We start from the raw sequence: 19677 nt of genomic DNA, 5'->3' as shown, positions 1-19677 counted from the left end.
TACTTATGTAAATAAGGTATTTATGTTTTTGCTTTGTCATTATGGGGTATTGTGTCTAGATTGTTTTTATTGAATACATTTTAGATTAATGCTGTAACGTAACAACTTTTTGAAAAAAGTCAAAGGGCACTGTATATAGTCTTGTGAGTGTACACAGAGTCAGTGCAAGATTGGGTCAGTGCAGACCGTCCGGGTAACCATTTAATTAACTATTTAGCAGTCTTTTGGCTTGGAGGTAGAAGCTGTCTCGGAGCCTGTTGGTCCGAGAGCCAATGCTCCGGTACCGTTTGCTGGACGGTAGCAGGTTGAATAGTCTATGGCTTGGGTAGTTGGAGTCTTTGACAATTTTTCAGACCTTCCTCTGACACTGTCTGATATAGAGGTCCTGGATGGCAGGGAGCTCGGCTCCCGTAATGTACTGGGCTGTCCGCACAACCTTGCGTAGCTCTCTGCGGTGATGCAGCCAGTCAAGATGCTCCACGACTGTGCGGGTGTGTGTGGACTATGTTAAGTCCTTAGTGATGCTGATGGCAAGGAACATGAAGCTCTCGACCAGCTCCACCACAGCCCCATCGATGTGGATGGGGACATGCTCTCCCCTAATCACCACCTTCCACTCATCTCCTTGAGTAATGAACCATGTAGTCAGTCTCTGTCAGTCCCAGTGCGTCACGTATGAGAACAAGGGCTGACTATCATTCGCTAGTTAATATGTAATGAGAAAATTATCAAATACAAATATGCTATCATCATACAAGCATACAGGCTACAAACAGCATGTTTCTTGATTATTCCTTGCTTACCAGTTGATCATATTCACATGAACGATCTCCATTCAAATCAAATCAAAGTTTATTGGTCGTGTACACACTTTTGTAGATATTATCGCAGGTGCAGCGAAATGCTAATGTTTCTAGCTCCAACAATGCAGCAATAGCAATACAATAACAATACACACATAATTCCTTCCCCCCAAAGTAAGAAAGAACAAGAAATGAAGACATATCAGAAGTGTGTGACAGCTGCCCTAGCTTGGTGTGGTCAAGCCTATAACCTACTTCCAAGACTCATTACTCCTGAACACTTAGACAAACAGGTCAAGCATTGTGAACTCAAGCATCATATAGACAGCAGATGTGGCTCTGCTTGTTTTGCTATATCCACTATCCTAGCTGTGTTTCTTGAGTGTTCAGTTTCTGCTCTGCTAGTAGTGTTCTGTTTGTCGATCTCACTCCATCTCTCTGTGTCTGTTTGCCTGACATTAGTTTCCATCTCATCGGTCAATGTGAAAACCTGTGAAGGCCATCTCCCCCATCTCCCTCAGCCTCTCTGCTGCATCTCTGCCACTCTTCTGACTGTGTCAGCAGTAAGGGGCTGACTCACACTCCCTCAGCCCCATCGTCCCTCAGGGCCCTTCGGGCAAAGACGACACGTCGCTCCCCCAGACAGACAGGCTCATTTGCATGGCCGTAAATCACTTACAAAACTGACACCCAACGAGAGCACAGCAAGGATTATGAGACAGGGCCATAAAACTATTACTCCATGTGCCAAACTGCAGTGTTATGTGAGATGAGGCTCCCAGGCAGGAATATAAACTCTTCAAGTGGTTGGTGAGGTGATGATGTTTGGTGGTTGAGAAAACTGATCTGTGTTCAGTCTCACATGCAGCTACGTTTTAGCCCCTGGTTGGAATGCGACAGCATTCAGGAGAGGTGTGTTTGGAAAGGTCAGGAATCCCAAGTTTCTTCAAAGTCTAGTGTAGCCTACAACTAACAGTGCATGATGCAACCTCACCTTCTGAGGTGAAAAGCCAAGACAGCGACTGTTAATAACAGGCAGGCCTAGGCTTGATGGAGTCAATACAACATGAAAAACAAATGGTTTCATCATTCATCATATGGGTTTTAAAATCAATTAAGTTATCTAAACATTATCTTACAATTTCACTCCTTCAAGCGGTGTATAGGCCTACAACACTGGAAAAATAGAAAGACTCAAAACACCATGATTGGCTAATAAAACCATGGACAGTAGTGCACCTAACCTAAGATCTGGTGTTCGGATTGTGTTTGAATGTAAACTCAAAGTATGTTTTATGATACACAGAAAGTGTTTTAAAACAGACTACAAGTATTCTAAAACACCCAAATGGTTCTTCAGTCTGAATATTTTTTTTTAAGAGAGTGATTTCAGCGCATGTAAAAAGGCAGCATCAAAACACACACAAAAAGCTGTGTGTCTCGTACAATCAAATGGCTAAGAAATGCAAATTGTTTATAGTCTAAATATTGATTGATGATAAGGGCATATGGAGAATATTTTTTGTGGAACTCCACCTTTATTTAGACATTAAAAACAGGTGACAGAGAAGACGGAAAGTGGGACAGGCGAAAGCGGCATTGAATCCCCGACTTCTGGGGCAGTAATATGGTACATTTCAGTGGAATTTCATTGGAATATTACACCCTCAACAATACTGCCACACTGTAAAAAATATTCTGGGGTGAATTGAAATTGATTTTTTTTTAAATGACAACCAATTTAAATGAATGCAGGTTGTTTCAATTATTAGTTCATTTCATTTTACTCCCCCAAAACATCCTGTTTAATATGTTGCTAAAAATTTTACTATCTTTTATGAGGATAAACATAGATATAAGAGAGTGAATGAACTGATTTGAAGCCTGGTTTTAATCTCCTTGCACTTCCTATGTTGCCACTCTGTTTTCAGAGGATTGTAGGTAATTCAATAATTTTTTACTTTATTATTATTTTACACAATGTTATATGCATGTTTGAATAAATAAAATGATACTTATATATTAGTAGTAAGCAGCTTGTTGTGCTATGAGGTGTAATGATTCAGGATGAACGGATATCAAAACCTTTAGACAAAATTACATTAATGATGACACAAACCATTCCCACATTTACATACTTTAAAACTAGAGGCAAATACAGAATCTTGCTATGTTTGCTGTAAAACCTTAGGTGGATTGTTGCATAAATCAACACTGAACATTACAATACTCCAGAAGAAGAGATCATTATACAGGGTTAAAGGGCACCACGACAGTTTTAGATGTTTTAGAGAGAGGAAGGGACAACAAAAGAGAAGGTATCTAATTCTGCACTAAACAGAACTCAAACATCAAACTACTGTTTTCAACCTTTTCTGTTAGTGCTCCCAGTCCCTGGCAAGGTGTTGCACTACAATTGATTAAATAGTGTTTCAACACCATGTAATGTTTCAAAACATGTCAGGATGATGCGCATAAATCTAAGACACTCCATTTAGTATGATATGTTATGTTTTGTATGGTATCTATTAATTTGTGGCTGTCCATCACCCATTTCATATGATATTTTACAAATTACAACTCGTATAATGTTACGAATTTGCAAAACGTACAATATATTACACATTTTCAAAATGCGGTATATGTAACACATTTGCAAAACTTATGATATGTAATGAATTCTAGCTAGGTGGCTAGGAGGCTAAAGTTAGCTAACTGGCTAACGTTAGCTAAAATAGGGTTTAGGATTAGCGGTTAGGTTTAGGAGTTAGGTTAAAGGATTAAGGTCAGGGTTAGGGAAAGGGTTAGCTAAAAGGGTTAAGGTCCGGGTTAGCTAAAAGGGTTAAGGTTAGGGTTAGGGGAAGGGTTAGCTAAAAGGGTTAAGGTTAGGGTTAGGGGAAGGGTTAGCTAAAAGGGTTAAGGTCAGGGTTAGGGTTAGCTAAAAGGGTTAGGGTTAGGGTAAGGGTTAGCTAAAGGGTTAGGGTTAGTTGTAAAGTAGCTCAAAAGTTGGAAGTAGTTGAACATTTGCATATTAGCTAAAATGTTAAAGTTATCCATGATGAGATTCAAACTCGCAACCTTTGGGTTGATAGAAAGTTGTGTTATACACCCACCCAACCACTCTAATTTTGCCTGAAGTAACCATCTTTCTTATGTAACAATACCAAAAGTAACATATCATTCTAATTTGAGTACCCTGGATTTCTTTATGTCTAGTCTATGAGACCTGGCTGGTGTACACAAGAATAATAGTGAAGACATCAAAACAATGAAATTACAATGAAATAACACATATGGAAACATTTATTTGGGCTGCAATCTGAGACTGGTCTTCCTTTCCTGTGGCGGTCCTCATGGGAGCCAGTTTCATCATAGCCCTTGATTGTTTTTGCGACTGCACTTGAAGAAACTTTCAAAGTTCTTGATATTTTCCAGATTGACTGACCTTCATGTCTTAAAGTAATGATGGGCTGTCATTTCTCTTTGCTTATTTGAGTTATTCTTGCCATAATATGGACTTGGTCTTTTACCAAATATGGCTATCTTCTGTATACCACCCCTACCATGTCACAACACAACTGATTGGCTCAAATGAGAAGGAACGAAATTCCACAAATTTACTTTTAACAAGGCACACCTTTAATTGAAATGCATTCCAGGTGACTACCTCATGAAGCTGGTTGAGAGAATGCCAAGAGTGTACAAAGCTGTCATCAAGGCAAAGGGTGGCTACTTTGAAAAATCTCAAATATAAAATATATTTTGATTTGTTTAACACTTTTTTAGTTACTGCATGATTCCATTATGTTATTTAATCGTTTTGATGTCTTCGCCATTATTCTACAATGTAGAAATAGTGACAATAAAGAAAAACACTGGAATAGGTACGTGTGTCCAAACTTTTGACTGGTACTGTATGTGATTGAATTTGCCCTTGAAACTGCAAAGAATGAGCTATGTCATAGTCATAAATACCTTATTTATCATGTCCTCCATCTTAAAGACATTAGAGTTGATTTATGACATCGTGATGCAGTTATCATTATCAACCATGGTCCCCCATGACCATAGAGACAAGTTTGGACAAGCAAATGCTTTTGGATGGTTTGAATCGTTGGTTGGATTTAGAATATATATTTTTACATCCGAGGAATAAAACGGCCCTAATCTCTCTTTAGACATTAATCTGCAATAGATTAAAAGTAAAACCCCTTTAAGATTTGCATGAAATAAGCATCAAGGTTAAGACAACTATGCCATACTGGGCATAGGGCGGCAGGTATGCTTCTTGATCCTAGAGGTTGGAGCGTTGAGCCAGTAACCAAAAGGTTGCTGGATGGAATACAAAAACGAACAAATTGAAAGATCTGTCGATGTGCCCTTGAGAAAGGCACTTAACTATCATTTGCTCCAGGGGTGCCGTACTACTGTGGTTGACCCTGTAAAACAACACATTTCACTGCACCTATCCGGTATATGTTACAATTTTTTTTTTTAACTGAATGTGAACTCGCATGAATGAGCTATTTAAATTCCTTCCCTTCATTACAATGATTCAAAGCCGGTGGCGACCGAAGACCATATTATACTACTTGCTCCTTCGCTTTTCTTGATATTTTGTAACCATTGCCTGGCAGTCTGTGAACTATACAGTCTTTTGCGTTTCGGAAGGGGGAGGAGAATAATTCCTCTCTCGTCCCGGTCGATGTTGCGTTCTTCCTCTCAACGCATTCCCAACTATAATGTTATGGTTCTCAAATGCAATGTCACTCACGGCGGATGTGAGCGGATCTCACAGGTGTGTTGCCAATTTAGCCAGAGTTCGAGAAGAAACACCTGGAATCATCATGTGATACTGTACCTGGGCGTGGAGAAAGTCCCTGTTATTTTCTGGACTCTTGTTGAGTGTCGTCTTTCGGTAGAAATTGTCAACCAGTGCCCCACTGTATTTTCTAAGGAACAGTGCCTTTCTGTAACCCTCTCCGCGCGAATTCAGGAAGAGTAAAATGTGAACTTTATATGCATTTTGCTTGGGGGTTATTTAACATTTTCAGGGGGACTTTGAAACCCGACGGCTTCTGTTTGTGCAACTATACTGTTCTTCCAAGGTGAGTTTGACGGGTGTTCTCCCGTTACAGCAACGGACCCAGTCTGTCTTTTATATTCTATCTATTCTATACATTTAGAAGCGAATTCAAATACATCTTCGGGTCAGTTAGAATATAGCTGGCTGTATACTCATTTGCCTGCGTAAACATCTGCTGAATTTACAACTGCGATTATAGTAGTAGATTTATTACTTCCGATAATTACGCCGCTGTACAACAGACATGACACGATGAGACACGCATGTTTTGCACATTTGTCTTGAAACCTAAGAAAACGTATCCCTTGAATTCACATTAATTTAGGTTACATATTGATTGGAAGTAATGTCTTTGTCAGACTAAACGTTTTTCCTCCAGCATTATGAAGTGATGCAACTGTATGGAAATAATGATTTATGAATGGTGAACCTGAGTTTTGTTTGAGCAGTTTAAACACGAAATGGATTTCTGTAGTCACTCAGTACTAGTTACTAAACCACCCATAGCAAATGCACTTGTATGAGTAGATACAGTCTAGCATACATTTAACCCATTAATAGCTAACTACATTTAGCGCCTATTGACAATAGTATCGGCTTTGGGAGTTTGGTTAAGAGCCCAGACTCTCGTAATGAATCTTAAAACGCATCGCTTGTGGTAGGTTCGGTTTTGAAAACGTAACATGCAGCCGAAAACCGCAAGTGTTGCGTGCGAGAACGTTGCAAAATAATTGTACATGTTATTCAATGATTTCATCCAAACTGCTCCGCTCGTCAAGGTGCGTCTGCGTAGCCAGGCGCTAAAAAACAACATTGTTCTATTAGAAGCTTGACATGCTGAAAGTCCCACCTCTCCCATTTACTCATTGGTTTTCAGTAGCATACAGCACTAACCCAGTTGGCTGATTGAAAGACTGAGGAAGTCCACACTCCAGTCCAGCTGGTGGCGGTAATGCACCTTAAAGTGGGTTGCCAACTGCCTTATAAATTCCACAGAAGAAGAATGAATGAGAACTAACTAAAAACTAACAAGGTTTCCCCTTTTATCTGTGGATTAATTGTCTGAGTAAAGAACACTCAATTTTGTGTGACTCAAAATGGGTCAAAATTCTACAATGATCCAGCAAAAAAGGGACCATATGCATTTCAGGTAAAATAATAACCCAGTGTTTATCTCCTAGGACAAATTAGCTAACAACAGTAATCTAGCTAAATTTTCATAAATGTTTCATGTATGTTTCGACCTGTCCCCAAATTAATATAGTTGGTTCACAGTTGGTTTTGGTATTTTAACCTGTGTGTCATGAACGCATCTGGTGGGGATAGACAAAATCGATGGCGCACGAGGACCCATGTGCGGAGCCAGTTTGGTCAACATTTAAGGAAGGTATCATTCATATCAGCGAGAAATACTTTTTAAAAAAAGGTTAAATTACTACACACCTTAATGGGTTTAGGGTGTTCCCACACGGCCATATATCCATGTTACAGCACTTGTTTACGGAAGACAGAGGTGGCCACCTGTGCTAATTAATCAGCACGCTCTGAAAACCCGTGTGTAAGTGTAACTGGGGAGGAAGTGTAGTTCGTCAACTGGAGGCACACAGATCATATGGATCTGTGCAAATCTGCTACAGTAAGTGTGTCTTTTTTATTTGAAATATTATTTCTCACTGATGTGAAAGATATGGGGCATATCAGCATGTTTCAAAAAACGTTTTGACGTTTCTAAACTATTAAACACAGCTTTGTAGTTCACACACAGCCAACCGGCGGCCGAAGCTAACGGAGAAGGGTGTTCGAGAGCTAGCCTACAGTGTACAGTGAATTCAGAAAATATTCATACCCCTTGACTTTTTCCACATTTTGTTACGTTACAGCCTTAGTCTAAAATGGATTGCATATTTTTTCCCCTCATCAATTTACTCGCAATAACCCTTAATGACTAAACAAAAACAGGTTTTTAGAAATGTTTGCAAATGTATAAAACTTAAGAAACTGATATCACATTTTACATACAATACCAGTCAAAAGATTGGACACACCTACTCAGTCAAGGGTTTTTATTTATTTGTACTATTTTATACATTGCAGAATAATAGTGAAGACACCAAAACTATGAAACAACACATATGGAATCATGTAGTAACCCAAAAAGTTTTCAACAAATCAAAATATATTTATATTTGAGATTCTTCAAAGTAGCCACCCTTTGCCTTGATGATAGCTTTGCACACGCTTGGCATTCTCTCAACCAGCTTCACCTGGAATGCTTTTCCAACAGTCTTGAAGGAGTTCCCACATATGATGAGCACTTGTTGGCTGCTTTTCCTTCACTCTGCGGTCCAACTCATCCCAAACCATCTCAATTGTGTTGATGTCGGGTGATTGTGGAGGCCAGGTCATCTGATGCAGCACTCCATCACTCTCCTTCTTGGTCAAATAGCCTTACACAGCCTGGAGGTGTGTTGGGTCATTGTCCTGTTGAAAAACAAAAGATAGTCCCACTAAGCGCAAACCAGATGGGATGGCGTGTCACTGCAGAATGCTGTAGTTGCCATGCTGCTTAAGTGTGCCTTGAATTCTAAATAAATGACCAACAGTGTCATCAGCAAAGCACCCCCACACAATCACACCACCTTCTCCATGCTTCACGATGGGAACTACACATACGGAGATCATCCGTTCACCTACTCTGCGTCTCACAAAGATACAGCGGTTGGAACCAAAAATCTAAAATCTCAGATTTCCACCGGTATATGTCCATTGCTCGTGTTTCTTGGCCCAAGCAAGTCTCTTCTTATTATTAGTGTCCTTTGGTAGTGGTTTCTTTGCAGCAATTCGACCATGAAGGCATGATTTCACGCAGTCTCCTCTGAACAGTTGATGTTGAGATGTGTCTTTTACTTGAATTCTGTGAAGCATTAATTTGGGCTACAATTTCTTAGGCTGGTAACTCTAATGAACTTATCCTCTGTAGCAGAGGTAACTCTGGGTCTTCCTTACCTGTGGCGGTCCTCATGAGAGCCAGTTTCATCATAGTACTTGATTGTTATTGCGACTGCACTTGAAGAAACCTTCAAAGCTCTTGACATTTTCCGTATTGACTGACCTTCATGTCTTAATAATGATGGACTGTCGTTTCTCTTTGCTTATTTGAGCTGTTCTAGCCATAATATGGACTTGGTCTTTTACCAAATATGGCTATCTTCTGTATGCCACCCCAACCTTGTCACAACGTCACAACACAACTGATTGACTCAAACGCATTTAGAAGGAAAGAAATACCACAAATGAACTTTTAACAAGGCACACCTGTTAATTGAAATGCATTCCAGGTGACCGTTGACTGACTGTTAAACACCTTATTTGGTTACTACATGATTCCATATGTGTTATTTCATAGTGTTGATGAATTCTACAATGTAGAACATTTGTAAATATTAAGAAAACCCTTGAATGAGTAGGTGTGTCCAGACTTTTGACTGGTACTGTAAGTATTCAGACCCTTTACTCAGTACTTTGTTGAAACACTTTTGGCAACGATTACAGCCTCAACGTATTCTTGGGTATGACGCTACAAGCTTGGCACACCTCTATTTGGGGTGTTTCTCCCATTCCTCGCTGCAGATCCTCTCAAGCTCTGTCAGGTTGGATGGGGAGTGTTGCTGCACAGCTATTTTCAGGTCTCTCCAGAGATGTTCGATCAGGTTCAAGTCCGGGGTCTGGCTAGGCCACTCAAGGACATTCAGAGACCTGTCCCGAAGCCACTCCTGCATTGTCTTGGCTGTGTGCTTAGAGTCGTTGTCCTGTTGGAAGGTGAACCGTCATCCCAGTCTGAGGTCCTGAGTGCTCTACAGCAGGTTTTCATCAAGGATCTCTCTGTACTTTGCTCCATTCATCTTTCCCTCGATCCTGACTAGTCTCCCAGTCCCTGCTGCTGAAAAACATCCCACAGCAATTTGCTGCCACCACCATGTTTCACCATAGGGATGGTGCCAGGTTTACTCCAGACGTGCGACTTGGCATTCAGGCCAGAGAGTTCAATCTTAGGTGCCTTCAGGCAAACTCTAAGCTGGCTGTCATGTGCCTTTTACTGAGGAGTGGCTTTCATCTGGCCACTCTACCATAAAGGCCTGATTGGTGGAGTGTTACAGAGATGGTTGTCCTTCTGGAATGTTCTCCCATCTCCACAGAGGAGCACAGGAGCTCTGTCTGAGTGACCATTGCGTTCTTGGTCACCTCTCTGACCAAGTGCCTTCTCCCCCGATTGCTCAGTTTGGCCGGGCGGCCAGCTCTAGGAAGAGTCTTGGTGGTTCCGAACTTCTTCCATTTAGGAATGATGGAGGCCACTGTGTTCTTGGGGACCTTCAATGCTGCAGACATTTCTTGGTACCCTTCCCCAGATCTGTGCCTCGACACAATCCTGTCTTGGATCTCTACGGACAATTCCTTCGACCTCATGGCTTGGTTTTTGCTCTGACATGCACTGTCAACTGTGGGACCTTATATAGACAGCTATATGCCTTTTCTAAATCATGTCCAATCAATTGAATTTACCACAGGTGGCCTCCAATCAAGTTGTAGAAACATCTCAAGGATGACCAATGGAAACAGGATGCACCTGAGCTCAATTTCGAGTCTCATAGCAAAGGGTCTGAATTCTTATTTAATTAAGGTATTTCTGTTTTTCATTTTTAATACATTAGCAAAAAATTCTAAAAACCTGTTTTCGCTCCGTCGTTATGGGGTATTGTGTGTAGAAAGATGACCCCCAAAAAGATCATCCATTTTAGAACGAGTTTGTAACGTAACTAAATCTGGAAAAAGGGAAGGGGTCTGAATACTTTCCAAATGCACTGTATCTCATTAATTTGCACAAAGTGATCCATGCACTATGAAGTTATACAGTTCACTAAACAGGCATTTGCCTAGATCCTTATGATGACCACTTCATGAATGCATTTACCTTCACAGGCTTCATTAGTATTTCATTTGTAATAACCTTGCTTTGTTTAACTACTTTGGTTGTGGAGACATGTCTAATTTGACTAGGCTGTTCTCTGCTTGTCTCTTTCTCACAGTAACATGTGAAGACAGAATAATGGTCCTGGTAGCCTGTAAACTGTAGAGTAGCTGATCAGTCATCACCACTCCACAAGAAACATCTCTCCACAGTCTCATACAGGCAATCTCACTGAGCCTGACCATGTGAAACACTCCCCTGCCTCCGAGTCTGCATGTGATTATGTATTTTGATTGGTACTGTTTGTTTTTAACTTTCCTGTGGAGAACATGTAGACAGTCGTCCCATTCATGTCGTCCTTGAATCTCCTGAGTAGTGCTGTGAGTCTGTGTCTCTCTGGCCCCGGCCCTCTGCTCTGCTCTCTCACTGTATAGCCTTGCTGTCTGCCTTGTTGTCTGTTTAAATCGTCCTTTGATTTCGGAGTCCGTCATCCATTTCGCCAAGCCACCCACCCCTCACATACAGACCTACTGTACATGGGATGCTCCATCTCCTAGTGATTATCCCCATTAAATGACATTAACAAACGTTGTCATGGTGGATATTGATTAGTCCGGGGGACTCCGCTCGAGGGGAAGCAGGAAGGATGGCCGGGTGGGGTGGTTTTTTTTGGGGGGGGGGGGGGTCACTCGGTCCCGAACTCCTGACAGAGCAAGGCTGGGTTTCCAATAAGGGCCATCTGCTCAAAGGAACACACACAGTGAGGCAACTTAAAACCAGGTCTTTCTCTCTCTCTCTCTGTCTGTGACCCACAATGCCTCATTCAGGGATTATCTCATCCTCCCCTGAATAAATAGACACATTATCTGTGTGGAGGGGAGGAGAGCGACCGGTCAGTGATAAATGTTTTTTCCTGCTCCCCACAAGTGTGAAAAAGACAAACATACCACACTTGTTCATTACATATGCTCTTTTCATTTTGAAGATGCCACATTTCTCATAACTGGGCTGAGTGTTTTGGAATTCTCGTCAGTCAAATCGAAGCTCATACTATGTATCTAACGCAAGATATAAAAAACTCAGGGAATAGCAGACATTACAATATGCCTAAACAGCATAATACATCTTGTAATATTGTACCACTGTAGTCATGGTTGGTGTTAGCTTTGGACATAGAATTTTTGTGATGTCCATTCCACTGCACTTATTTTGGTCTTGTGTCACAGTTGTCGTTGGGAAAGGAGGACCAAAATGCAGCAGGTATGTGGTTGCTCATCTTGAACATTTATTAAACTCCAAAATGAACACCAAAATAACAAAACGAACTCACGATCAACGAAACAGTCTTCTCAGGCTCACACACGCTAGACAAGAACATTTATTAAACTCCAAAATGAACACCAAAATAACAAAACGAACTCACGATCAACGAAACAGTCTTCTCAGGCTCACACACGCTAGACAAGAACATTTATTAAACTCCAAAATGAACACCAAAATAACAAAACTAACTCACGATCAACGAAACAGTCTTCTCAGGCTCACACACGCTAGACAAGAAACAATCTCCCACAAAACCTACACCAAACATTTACCCATATATAGGACGAGGAAGCACCTGCCTCCAATTGAGTGTCCCAACCCCCCCATTAACCTAACATAGAAATACACTCACTCGACTAAACATAAACCAAAACCCGGAAATAATAAATCAAACGCCCTTCAACAAACACACCACCCCGAACCACATAAAACAAATACCCTCTGCCACGTCCTGACCAAACTACAATAACAATTAACTCTTATACTGGCCAGGACGTGACATCTTGTGAAATCCAACATTGCAAAATGTAGAAACTTTCCTATGTGACTTGTTTAATTACTCATAGCTTCCCTTATATGTACTCGCATCTGAGGACACAACTGTTCAGCGTAGGCTTAATTCATACGGTATCTCTCTATCCCGATAGTTTAGTCTCTAGTCCAGCTGATATGCTATACTTCATTTCAAAGACTTCCGGCTGTGTTTTTAAGGTCAAATGTAGTTAAATCTATCCATCCTTTGTCTCTTTGTATGCATTCTACAGGATTAGTAGGCATAACCTCTTGGTCCTTTTCATTTCTATAAAGTACAGCCTTAATCCTGGTTAGCCATGTAAAGCCCGTCACCACCACCCTACCCTACCCCAATGCAGCCCAAACCCAGTCCGCTGTACTGCGAGAGCATCTCATGACGAGGACCCCAAATGTTCCATATATCCTTTTCAAAATGGGCGCAGCATTTTAAACATCAAATACATTGCTATTACTTGTGTTCAATATATGGCTAGGTGGTTGATGTTAGCCTAGCTTGTTCTTATTTGTCTGTCAGAACTAGGCCTACACCTTTTATATTGTGGTGGGGGTGAGAAATAGGGGATGGGTATGGGGTGTCAATTTGGCATTAATTCAGGCTCAGGAGAATAGCAATTTCCTTCAGATTGGAGATCGTCTTTTATGTTGGGCGGATTATCCTGTGATGAGGCGGCATCATGCTGAGGTGCATCTGTGATCTCATCCCTTAGCATTTGCTGCTGCCACCCCTTGTCCTAATGCCCTTGGCCTTACTGGGCACCGTCCCAAACCCTGGCCTCCTAACCTCTCCCCTTCTGGCTCTGTCATGTCGCTGCCTATGCTTCACGGTGAATCACTTTAGAAGCTCAGTAAATAAAAATGTCTCTTGCAAAATCAGGGATAATCCAAAAACACGAAAAAGCAGACTGCGTGCACAAAGAAAGACAGTTCACTGTTTTCATGTTATTTACTATATTTAGAGCAGATCATTTGGGTTAGTGGTTGTAACACAGCTATACAGTACATGACTATACACCACATAGCCCCTGCCTTTCTATCCCCATCCCCTCCACCACCCCTTACTCTTGAGCTCTGTTACAGCTGATACCAAAGCCATAGTAGTAATGACAGGCCCACAAGGTGAGATCACATTCATTCTCACACTTCCTCCCCAACAGCTGGCAGCTCAGCTGGGCTGTGACTGTGTTCGCTTGCAGGGGGCAGGGGTAGGGGCATGCCTCTCTTTGTCTGTAGTGTAACTTCCTCCCCACCCCACCATGCTACTCAGAGACCCTCTCTAGTTCCTACCACCCACCCCCACACAGCCAACACCATCCAAGGCTTTACATCCTCACTACTATTGACTCCCAATACTGTAGGGGTCCACTTAAGCCCTCGGCCTTCACCATAATGGCTTCATCCACACTCTGCAGGGTTCGCTTTACCCCTCAAACAACCTTGACACTCTGTCTCAACCCACACTGCTTTCATCCTATGCCGACGCTCTCCACAGTGCTCTCAACCTACCCATGGCTCACTCCACACCACTTGTCATCGCATGCTGATTCTCGGAACACTACCCACTCTCGCCAACTTTGACTAGTATCATCTTTAGGTCTTTACCTTCAACTATTCTGAGTCTGACTCTTCTCACAGAGGATTTCATATGAGTCAGAGAGAGAGAGATAATGTGACGTAATTCTCTACTGCACACATGTTCTGGAAATATATACATTATTTGGGAGGGAATGAGGGAGGGAGATAACTTAATTGCTCGGTTGAGAGGTTATACATTGTTATGCGCGGGAGTGAGCGGTAGTAATATTTCATAGGGATAGAGCCGAGAGGGAGATAGTTGCTATGATATAAGCTGGGGTGTGGTGTAGGACTGGGAATTGTCAGGGACCGCACAATACTAGAGGTCATGGGTGGATTGGTCATCTGACAATTCTGGCAAATGCCAGAAGGGCTGGACCATTTTTTATTGGAGTGGGCTGGTCGAAATTCTTAAAAATAAGTAATTATATTTATTTGATAGAAAATGACAGCTGGCAGAGTGGTCCTGTTTTTTTTAATGACTTTTGCACAGTTCCTCTGCTGGCATAATAATCTGTAGTATATGGGGCATTTGGCTGACCAAGCTGGGCCGGCCCGGTTTTCTGATTGGCTGAGCTGAGGTGGTGCAAATTCACATTCAAAATGAAACGCGCATCATCAAAGAGTTTCCGAGCCGGTTTCCGAGCTGGTCATGGGTGCACCTCAGCAACGCTCAAGGTCCTAAACGATATCATAACCGCCATCGATAAAAGACAGTACTGTGCAGCCGTCTTCATCGACCTGGCCAAGGCTTTTGACTCTGTCAATCACCGCATTCTTATTGGCAGACTCAACAGCCTTGGTTTCTCAAATGATTGCCTTGACTGGTTTACCAACTACTTCTCAGATAGAGTTCAGTGTGTCAAATCGGAGGGCCTGTTGTCCGGACCTCTGGCAGTCTCTATGGGGGTGCCACAGTGTTCAATTCTCAGGCCGACTCTCTTCTCTGTATACATCAATGATGTTGCTCTTGCTGCTGGTGATTCTCTGATCCACCTCTACGCAGACGACACCATATTTCGCCACTATGGCCTGTTTATTGCCTTACCTCCCTAATCTTACTACATTTGCACACACTGTATATACATTTTTCTATTGTATTATTGACTGTACGTTTGTTTATCCCATGTGTAACTCTGTGTTGTTGTTTTTGTCAAACTTGTTCTCAACTGGCCTACCTGGTTAAATAAAGGTGAAATGGAAAAAAAGAGTGAGACCCACTCTGAATCTCTGTCAGTCACTCAGTCAGAACAAAAAAAGGGCTCTTGAGACAGACGCTGCTAAATGTGTGAAATTAACTGATTTATTTGCTAAAAGTTCTGGTTCTGCTGGTCCGAGAGCTGTGTCTGTGAGAAATGACAGACTGCTGTGAAGTAGCCAGCCGAGGTAGGAAAAAAACAGAGAAAGACATGCTCACACACAATGACACAGATCATGTAGCCTGCTGCTGCCAGTTAGGCCTAATATTTTGGCTGTATATTGTATGAAATACATTTCATACCTACTATAGTAGGCTAAATAGTGAAGGGGGGATTCGGTGGAACATTTAGACACTAGGCTACTCGCAATATAGCCTAACAAGTGATTAGATTTGTATTTATTATGGATCCCCATTAGCTGCTGCCAAAGCAGCAGCTACTCTTCTTGGGGTCTGCAAAATTAAGGAAGTTTATACAATTTTAAAACATTACAATACTTTCACAATGCACTGTGTGCCCTCAGGCCCCTACTCCACCACTACCACATATCTACAGTACTAAATCCATGTGTATGTATAGTGCGTATGTATGCATGTGTCTGTGCCAATGTTTGTGTTGCTTCACAGTCCCCGCTGTTCCATAAGATGTTTTTTTTAATCAGTTTTTTAATCTAGTTTTACTGCTTGCATAAGTTACTTGATGTGGAATAGAGTTCCATGTTGTCATGGCTCTATTTAGTACTGTGTGCCTCCCATAGTCTGTTCTGGACTTGGGGACTGTGAAGAGACCTTGTGGGGTATGCATGGGTGTCCGAGCAGTGTGCCAGTAGTTTAGACAGACAGCTCGGGGCATTCAACATGTCAATTCCTCTCATAAATAAAAGTAGTGATGAAGTCAATATCCTCCACTTTCATCCCTCTCAACCATTCAAGTTTTCAATTCCTCATCAATTCAAGGGGATTTAACAGTTTTTACAGCCATTTTCTTATTTAATGGGTGCGTGCTTAATAGTAACTGGAATAAGTAGTTTCATAAATGCGTCAAGTGCAGCGTCTGGTTGCTCATCATTACAGACATGAATCACTACAAAACTTCTTGTATGACCTCTTATACACTATATTAGGCCCAGCCTTTGGAACTTTGGTTTTCCTATATATGGCTATTCATTTGTGATCGCTACATCCGATGGATCTGGATACTGCTTTCAAGCAAATATCTGCAGCATTAGTAAAGATGTGATCAATACATGTTGATGATTCCATTCCTGTGCTGTTTGTAACTACCCTGGTAGGTTGACTGATAACCTGAACCAGGTTGCGGGCACTGGTTACAGTTTGAAGTTTTTTCTTGAGTGGGCAGCTTGATGATAGCCAGTCAATATTTAAAATCACCCAGAAAATAAACTTCTCTGTTGATCACATACATTATCAAGCATTTCACACATGTTATCCGGATACTGACTGGTAGCACTTGGTGGTCTATAGCAGCTTCCCACAAGAATAGGCTTTAAATGAGGCAGATGAACCTGTAGCCATATTACTTCAACAGTATTTAACATTAAGCTTTACAGGAATGTGGTTCTGAATATAGACGGCAACACCGCCTCCATTGGCATTTCTGTCTTTTCGGTAGATGTTATAACCATGTATTGCTACCACTGTATCGTAAAAGGTTTTATCTAAGTGAGTTTCAGAGATAGTCAGAATATGAATGTCATCTGTTACAAGCAAGCTATTTTTAGCACATTTCTGGGTTGCTTTACTGGGAAGCTTATCAGAAGTAAACTTACTCATGTTATTTTCATTGGAGATAGTGCAGGGTGAGCTGCATAAAGTGGTCTTCCAACTATTGCACACTGCCTCAGTGCTAACAGTGTAACTCTGGTTTATAGGCTCATGATTACTGCTTACAATAGCTGTAGGATAAACAGATTGGCTGTTATAACTTATAGGTAAGGCAATAGCCATCTACTAGACATTTATACACTGCTTTTTATTAAACACAAGTCATCATGTATTCCAGTAACGGTACATTTGGGGACGGTCTGTGTATTTTAATTGTTTTATCAATGTATATTCGCTTCTGAATTCCAGTCTCTTCAGCCCAGCAAGTGGGTTTATGAGCTGTAGTAACGAGTGACCCTGGTGTTGGATTACATTACATAGTCACCACCACCTATCCCCTGTCTATTTCATTCGCTGAAAGGCCCTCCACTTCTTGGCAGAAAGATACGCACTGTGAAACGAAGCACAACACAGAAGGTTGTGTATTGAATCCAGTAGAACAAAATGGAGAGGGATATAGAGAGACCGACAGTTCCTTAATATAGCCATTGCCTGTATTAAACAGCCAAAACATTCATTTTTACTGCAGTGGGCTATATCAGTGGGCTAATTATTAGTCTTAAAGAAATCTACTTTGAAACAAGAAAAGTAAACACCTCACACACATAGTTATGGGCATAAAAAAGAAGATACATGTCCCATGTTAGATATAGAGTTGAAGTTTTATAAAATGTTGAGTTTGCATCCCAATATTATACTTTATATTCAGTGCATTTGGAAAGTATTCAGACCCCTTGACTTTTTCCACATTTTGTTACATTACAGCCTTATTCTAAAATTGATAATTTTGATCAATCTACACATAATACCCCATAATGACAAGAAAATAATGTTTTTAGAAATGTTTAAAAGAAAAACTGAAATACCTTATTTACATAAGTATTCTGACCCTTTGCTATGAGACTTGAAATTGAGCTCAGGTGCATCCTGTTTACATTGATCATCCTTGAGATGTTTCTACAACTTGATTGGAGTCCACCTGTGGTAAATTCAAATGATGATTTGGAAAAGCACATACCCATCTATATAAGGTCCCACAGTTGACAGTGCATGTCAGAGTAAAAACCAAGCCATAGGGTCAAAGGAATTGTCCGTAGAGCTCCAAGACAGGATTGTGTCGAGGCACAGATCTGGAGAAGGGTACAAAAAATGTCTGCAGCATTGAAGGTATGCAAGAACACAGTGGCCTCCATCATTCTTAAATGGAAGAAGTTTGGAACCACCAAGACTCTTCCTAGAGCTGGCCGCCCGGCCAAACTGAGCAATCTGGGGAGAAGGGACTTCGTCAGAGAGGTGACCAAGAATGTGATGCTACTCTGACAGAGCTTCAGAGTTCCTCTGTGGAGATGGGAGAACATTCCAGAAGGACAACCATCTCTGCAGCACTCCACCAACAAGCCTTTATGGTGGAGTGGTCAGACAGAAGCCACTCCTCAGTAAAAGACACATGACAGCCCACTTGGAGTTTGCCAAAAGGCACCTAAAGGACTCTCAGACCATGAGAAACAAGATTATTTGGTCTGATGAAACCAAGATTGAACTGTTGGACCTGAATGGCAAACACCACGTCTGGATGAAACCTTGCACCAACCCTACAGTGGAGCATGGTGGTGGCAGCATCATGCTGTGGGGATGTTTTTCAGGGACTGGGAGACTAGTCAGGATCGAGGGAAAGATGAACCGAGCAAAGTACAGAGAGATCCTTGATGAAAACCTGCTCCAGAGCGTTCAGGACCTCAGACTGAGGCGAAGGTTCACCTTCCAACAGTACAACGACCCTAAGCACACAGCCAAGACAACTCATGAGTGGCTTTAGGACAGGTCTCCGAATGTCCTTGAGTGGCCCACCCAAAGCCCGGACTTGAACCCGATCTAACATTTCTGGAGAGACCTGAAAATAGCTGTGCAGCGACGCTCCCCATCCAACCTGACAGAGCTTGAGATCTGCAGAGAATAATGGGAGAAACTCCCCAAAAGTGTTGTCACGTCCTGACCCTAGTAAGATGTCATTTTCTATAGTAGAGTAGGGCAGGGCGTGATTCTTCTATGGTTCTTCTATGTTTTCTATTTCTATGTTTAAGTTCTAGTTTTTCTATTTCTGTTGGGATTGTTTGGGGTTGATCTCTAATTGGAGGCAGCTGATCCTCATTGCCTCTGATTAGAGATCATATTTAAGTAGGGGTTTTTCTCTTCCTGTTTGTGCGTTATTTTCTTTTGAGTAGTGTGTTTTCCTCTCTGCGTCATGGTTTGTTGTTGTATATTCAAGTATTTAAGTGTATTGCATTTCCGTTTCACGTTTAATAAATATGTGGAACTACGAACACGCTGCATTTTGGTCCGCTCCTTCAAA

At 41.6% G+C, this 19677-nt stretch overlaps 1 protein-coding gene across 1 annotated transcript in view; it reads left to right on the top strand.

The window, feature by feature from the left end:
- Positions 1-5469: 5469 nt before the first annotated feature.
- The window catches only part of LOC106584474 (plexin-B2), a 206614-nt gene continuing 192406 nt past the window's right edge, over positions 5470-19677 (top strand). Inside the window, exon 1 of the mRNA XM_014169842.3 lies at positions 5470-5911. The gene's annotated coding sequence lies outside the window, so the exon portion shown is untranslated. The remainder of the gene's footprint in view (positions 5912-19677) is intronic.

This window comes from Salmo salar, chromosome 23, assembly GCF_965601325.2.
Source record: "Salmo salar chromosome 23, fSalSal1, whole genome shotgun sequence".
Classification (NCBI taxonomy): Eukaryota; Metazoa; Chordata; class Actinopteri; order Salmoniformes; family Salmonidae; genus Salmo; species Salmo salar.
This window is presented reverse-complemented; position numbering and strand designations above follow the sequence as displayed.